The sequence below is a fragment of the Apodemus sylvaticus genome, chromosome 5, assembly GCF_947179515.1.
Source record: "Apodemus sylvaticus chromosome 5, mApoSyl1.1, whole genome shotgun sequence".
NCBI lineage: Eukaryota > Metazoa > Chordata > Mammalia > Rodentia > Muridae > Apodemus > Apodemus sylvaticus.
Window position 1 is genome coordinate 133650753 of NC_067476.1, and position 7028 is coordinate 133657780.

A 7028-nucleotide genomic window follows, 5' to 3' on the forward strand; every position below is an offset into this window, starting at 1 on the left:
ACACTTCCAACCTAAAGAAAATCATCAATGAGCAAAGCAAAACCTCCTAGCCCTCACCCCAGGCTAGAGGCTATCCTTAGCCTGCAGTGCTCTGACTCCATTCTTGACTCTTTAGTGACTTTTAGTGGTGTCACTTTTGGCCCAGAGACAGGGAACAAGGCTGGGAAGTTTAAAGGCCCCATGACCCTCAAACCAGCTCCAGCTTTATGAACAATTTTAGACTTCCTTTCCCTGTCACTAAAACAGTGCTCTGCTCTGGTGCTTCCCTACAGCCCAACACACACTGTGGTGGCATCATGGGGAAATGCAGTCAAGCACATCCTTTATATTTCACCACCCCTGTGCAATGCCTAGGCCTAGGCCAAAGCACCTCCACAAACCTACTTGAGGACTTCAGCACTGTCCCCGTCTACCCAGTCTCTCTGCTAGGAGCCAATGTGTCAACAAAATTGGTTTTCACTCCCATCACATTCTTCATCATCTCTAGATTCTGCATAATAACAGTGGCATAAGGCCTTGCCTTAGGTACATATGAATGCGAGCCCTCATTGGGCCCTTTCCCATTCTATAATGTTAGATATGAGACTGCAGCCACACAAAAGGAGCTGTTGAACATTTTTTATTGAGCAAGGAAAGAGCAAGCATATGTGTGCAATTAACTGCTGAAGAAGGAGAAAGAGGCAGTTTAATCCACTGTTGATTTTGGTGCTGGAAAACTGCAATGCATCCATCAAGGCAAGACAATCCATTGGAGTGATGAGGCAGTGCCAGAGATGTCTACATCCTGTACAGTACCACTTGACACAAATTTAGATACTGTGACAACTGGAGCTCATCAAGGCCATATAATTCTCCCAAGGGACATAATGGACCTCAAAGGAGCAGAACTCATGCTATAAAAGAAAAGAAAGAAGGTTGATCAGTGCTGGATAAAGCTAAGAGGAAATTTGAGACCAGAACTGTTTGAAGGGATTAGAATGGTGAATGTAAAAACAAACATCTACCAACTCTAACAACACTCAGCCTGATTAAGCTTTATCTGCTGATCTACAACACAGTGATGTCCATCTGTATATGACATCTGTCTATCTTTAAGGGTTACATGGTTTCTCATTCTTTTGTCAAGCTATCCCCTTATGGAATATCCTATGACTCATTTTAGCAACTCAGAAGTCAGAACTGGAGCATATATTCAATACGCAGTACCCTCTTACTCCCTTATAGGGGAAATGCAGGGGCACTGGACAAAGAAATTCTTGAAAGATTTATAGTAGGCATGAAGAGGAATTGCCACTGTACACAAATCCAGTGTACCACTGTCAGGGGATAGGCTAGCATTGACAGGGAAGAGTTGTACTGCAGGGTCCATTTCCTTTCATGGTGCTTGGACAGAAGCTCTGCTTGGAAGTGTAAATGTCTCTACACAACAATGCTACCCATTGCTGCCTTTTCCAGTTTAACCAAGCAACATCACAGTGGTATCAGAGTATATAATTCACATTTTAACCTACTGAGCAACTCAAATTATTTATATGTACAGATATACTGCTCCCCCAGTGCTACATATACTATCCATACATCATGGACATATTCTTAACTAAGTACAATACACTGACTCATACACACTTCTGTAAAACTCCATGTGTGACTTAGACACTTTTTCACCTTTGCCCAAATAAAGCTAAAACAATTTGATTAATTTACACACACACATACACACACACAGAGAGAGAGAGAGAGAGAGAGACATACACACACATACACACATGTTCTTTTGTGTATGCAAATATTGTATGTGCATATGAATATGATCCCAAATGTAGTTTCACAAACTCACAAGCTTGTACATCCCTTAACTTGCAAAAGATGTCTCTGGCATGTGGTATAGTCATACCTCCTGCTGATCAGCCTGTTCATTTAAGGGACAGTTGGACATATCAGCCTGGGTCTTCAAACATTTTTTTTGCCTAGTATCACATCAAATAAAAATTTCTTTCCAGTCACCACCTAAGGAGAAGTTAAAGATTCACTTTCAACATTAAACTGAACTTCACGTGAGCTCTTTTACATTCTAGGAAGTTAAACAAGACACGGCAAGAACAGTTTTTCTGAAAATACTTTGGAAACGTTTGTAGCTCTGAGAAGTCAAAAGGTATTGAAGCAATATAAATTTTGTCTTCAGCAACACAAGGCTGCTCAGAGGACTATTGATGTTTGAAGAATAAAGTACAGGACTAACTTGAGGCTGAAGCCAAAAATGAAAAGTAGCTCTGTTCCAATGAGTGATGTGTGGGAACTCACTATTAATTTTTAGCTGAATTCTTGACAGAATTGAAAATCCATTCTTTCCTTTTATTCAGACTCATCCCTACATAGCCTTGAGGACATGGGAAGCTTCACTCAGAGAATGATTCAAAACAAAATGAATGCACCCTGATATTGTCTTCACTTTAAGTGCAAATTGATAGGAATATTTTTTATTGAGAAAATCTCACATGTCTTCCATCTTAATTAAATACATTTAGCTGTTTTGCCACAGAGAATAATAAACTCATTCTGATAGAATTCTAGAGAGGCAAATGGTGAGAGCAGACAAAGTTTTAAAAACACCATGAACCAAGAAGTGAATCCATCCCATGAATCTTCTAGGATTAAACTTCAGATCAACAAAATGAGATTCATTCACTCTATTCAATGTGCAATGGTCTATGATTCTCTAATAGTTTACTCATCCCACATAATAGGCCTGAATAAAGATGTTTATATAAGAGTGTCTTTTTTATGTAAGTGTAAGGGTTTCAGAGGTACTAGTACATTATGCAAAGAAACATCTAGAGAACCAGGAAGTTAACATCATGTTGACAGAAAACTGAGACCAGGACATCGAAGAAAGAGTGAGATAAACACATGAGGTGAAACAAGGGTCTCAATGACATTTTCTTTAAGTATCCCACTACCTACCTCTCATCACTACTCATTTATAACATTATTTTAAAGACTAGTCCATTGATTATGTGAGATTATCAAGAAACTCGGCATCCATTTAGATCTGTAACAGGTTTTACATAATACTATGGAAGATTTCCTTAATAATCACTTACCCATTTCTCATTAAAATCATGTTGGCAATCTAGACGACACAACAGAGGTTTCTTATTCATTAACTCTTTTACCATAATTGAGTACTGCACAGCATACACTGTGTTCAAGGTAAAATGCTGTAAATAGAAAGAACTGGGTTATTCTTTACATCTTTCATATTCAGGGCAAGAAGGAAAGAGATCTCCACTCTGACACAATATGAACACTGATGTGTTTGTATCCATGTTAGTGACACCCACCATGTGCTTGAGATGGTTTCTGTAGAGTGTTTAGATATGGAAAAAAATTAATAGGATGAAAGTCTGCTAGTATAAATTTCATCCTTGCTTCAGTGTTGAGCTTGCAGCTCAACAGACACTAGTAAGGGGTCTTGGCCCCTTCTTGTTCTTGCAACATTTCCCTTTAGGTGTTGAGGGTCAATCCCATACTAATATGATCAGGTACAGTTCCCCATGGTCCTCTGTAAACATTTGAGAGGATCATACAGACAATGAACAAAAGATCACATGGAGAAGAAGTAGAAGCAATATGTTGAAGCTGATTCCGGGGCACTCCAAGATAATCATGCAAATTGAAGCTACGATTCTATAGATTGATGGTACTTCTACTACAAAGGGTTGTGTGAGTACCTAAGTAATCATCTGCAGTGAACCAGAAGAAGCACTGGATAAAAAATACTAATATTTTGCCTATATAGTTATTTATTATGAGAGATGAAAGTACTGTTCTAACAAGTGTGTTTTGTGTGACTTCACCATGGAGCAACATTATGTCTTCAAACTTAAAGCAGCTACAATGCACCTCACCGATATCATATTAGGGGACCTCTGCCTTCATGGCACTGGAAAATATAAGCTTATTCCCACTGCTAGGTGCAAGTGATTCTACACAAAGGTCTATAAAACTTTAAGCAGAGGAAGCTCAGACAACAGGAAGCTGTTAGGACATGAAGCCACTCTGAGAGTGGCTTCTTTTGATATATTTTTTATTTACATTTCACATGATTTCCCCCTTTCTGACCCCCCACTCCCTGAAAGTCCCATAAGCCCCCTTCCCTCCCCCTATTCTCCCACCCACCCCTTCCCACTTCCCTGTTCTGGTTTTGCCCTATACTGCTACACTGAGTCTTTCCAGAACAAAGGGCCACTCCTTCGTTCTTCTTGTACCTCATTTGAATTATGGATTATGTTTTGGGTATTCCAGTTTTCTAGGTTAATATCCACTTATTAGTGAGTGAATACCATGATTGATCTTTTGAGACTGGGTTACCTCACTTAGTATGATGTTCTCCAGCTCCATCTATTTGTCTAAGAATTTCATGAATTCATTGTTTCTAATGGCTGAATAGTACTCCATTGTGTATATTTATACCACATTTTTTGCATCCATTGTTCTGTTGAGGGATACCTGGGTTCTTTCCAGCTTCTGGATATTATAAATATGGCTGCTATGAACATAGTGGAGCATGTATACTTATTACATGCTGGGTAATCCTCTGGGTATATGCCTAGGAGTGGTTTAGCAGGATCTTCCAGAAGTGATGTGCCCAGTTTTCTGAGGAACTGCCAGTCTGATTTCCAGAGTGGTTGTACCAATTTGCAACCCCACCAGCAGTAGAGAAGTGTTGCTCTATCTCCACATCTTCGCCAACACCTGCTGTCTCCTGAATTTTTAATCTTAGCCATTCTGACTGGTGTAAGGTGGGTAGATCAATGGAACAGGATTGATGATCCAGAAATGAACCCACACACCTATGGCCACTTGATCCTCAAAAAAGGGACTGAAAACATACAATGGATAAAAGATAGCCTTTTCAACAAATGGTGCTTGTTCAACTGGAGGTCAGCATGCAGAAGAATGCGAATTGATCCATCCTTGTCTCCTCGTACTAAGCTCAAATCCAAATGGATCAAGGACCTACACATAAAGCCAGACACTCTGAAGCTAATAGAAAAGAAACTGGGAGCATTGGTACAGGGGGAAATTTTCTGAACAGATCAACAATAGCGTATGCTCTAAGATCAAGAATTGATAAATGGGACCTCATAAAATTACAAAGTTTCTGTAAGGCAAAGGACACCATCAAAAGGACAAATCGGCAACCAACAAATTGGAAAAAGATCTTCACCAACCCTACATCACATAGAGGGCTAATATCCAATATATACAAAGAACTCGAGAAGTTAGACCCCAGAAAACCAAATAGCCCTATTAAAAATGGGGTACAGTGTTAAACAAAGAATTTTCACCTGAAGAACTTCGGATGGTGGAGAAAAATCTTAAAAAATGCTCAACTTCATTAGTCATTAGGGAAATGCAAATCAAAACAACCCTGAGAGTGGCTTCTAATTGAATTATGCAAACTGAATGATTCTGTATATAAGTAAAGTGTATATAAATATTGTTTCTTGATTTACTTTGAAAAATCTTTTAAAATGTATAAAAATTCCATTTTATATGATTGAAAATGTATACTGAACAGTTTACTAACAAAACATTTTAGAAAATCACTCACCCAGATATGAATAGTATTGAAGAAATGGAGGAAACTGTACTAAACACAATCAAATGTAGTAGTATAGAAGACATGATAGATTGACAGAGAACTCCTGTGCTATAATTGTGATTGCTCTTGATATTTGCCCATCAACAGGATAAGAATTATATACAAGGCACTAAAAGTAACCAGAAGGAAAAGTAGTTGTTGTGAGAGTTTACTTTTTATGGTCACATAATTACCTCCTTATACTGTCTCTGGGCTGCAGGAAGCTAATGATAAGAAGTTCTCAGAAGATCTTTTGAAGAGCCTCTGTTCTTGTGTGGCTGGGAAGTTTGTCAAGAAACAGATATGCACATACTGAAAGCATACTCTTAAATTTCAAAGGGATGAAACATGAGATTAATGAAATTTGGGTAAGCTCACCTATAAGCACTTCCATAATAGATAAAAGACATAATGAAGGAAAGTACATGTGAATACTGCAAATATTTCCACCTCAAATCACTAGTTACAAAGCAGACTGAATCAGTATCAGAGAGCAGCAAGGTGGAGAGAATTCCAGAAGAACTAAGGAGGTATATGTGTCCCTCTGTAAGAAATGTCAGGCTCCCTCAATAATGAATCACATACCTGCTTTCAGACACTCTTTACTTCCACCACACTGCTCAGGTACAAGTCATTATTATTTTCATTGTACTGTCTGACAGCAAAGTCCAATGCTTCTGGGGCTCCATCCTCCTCCATACTAGATTTCTCAATGCCACCCAGAATGTGACCTAGCACAGGGTAATGGCTCAGGTTCAGAACTAATATGAGCGTGGTTAACAGAAATAGTTGAGCATGCAGCAGATAGGCCATGGTCTTCTTAGAAATGGATGTGGAACCAAGGCTAGAAGTAGACTGCAGTGAGTCTGGATCAGGCAGTGAGTGCTTTTAGCCTTTATCCTGGAACCTTAGTTTGCCTTGGCTCCTTGCCAGTACCATATATTTTCTTACCCTATGACTTCTTTTTTCTATTCCTACCCTCTTATTTTCCCTCTTTGCATTGCTTCTCCAGGATGCCAGATATTCATTTTCTTCTATCCTTTCTCAGCTATGTTTCCCATTCCCCAAATCCCCATCTCTTCTCTATTTCCACTAATTTTTATTTTCCCACAGTTCCAGGATATCTCTTCACCCAGCTTTCTCCACAAATCATATTCTTCATTTTTGAGCTCTCCTATGTTGTTTTCTTGCTTAACAGAAGATATCACTGTTCTCTGGCTTTCAAATTCCTACAACATCCAAGTTGAACTCTTAGTGCTCCAGAAATATTTTGTATTTTGGATCCTGAGAGAGCAGTATCATCCAAAGTCAAGATAAACTATTCCTCATGGAAGGGTGGCATTTCAGGGGATATAGGGCCATTCAGCACTGCCCTTTTCAG

The 7028-nt window shown here is 39.0% G+C and overlaps 1 pseudogene; it reads right to left on the reverse strand.

Moving 5' to 3' along the window:
- Positions 1-809: 809 nt before the first annotated feature.
- Positions 810-6460, reverse strand: LOC127686029 (cystatin-S-like; annotated as a pseudogene).
- Positions 6461-7028: the final 568 nt, after the last annotated feature.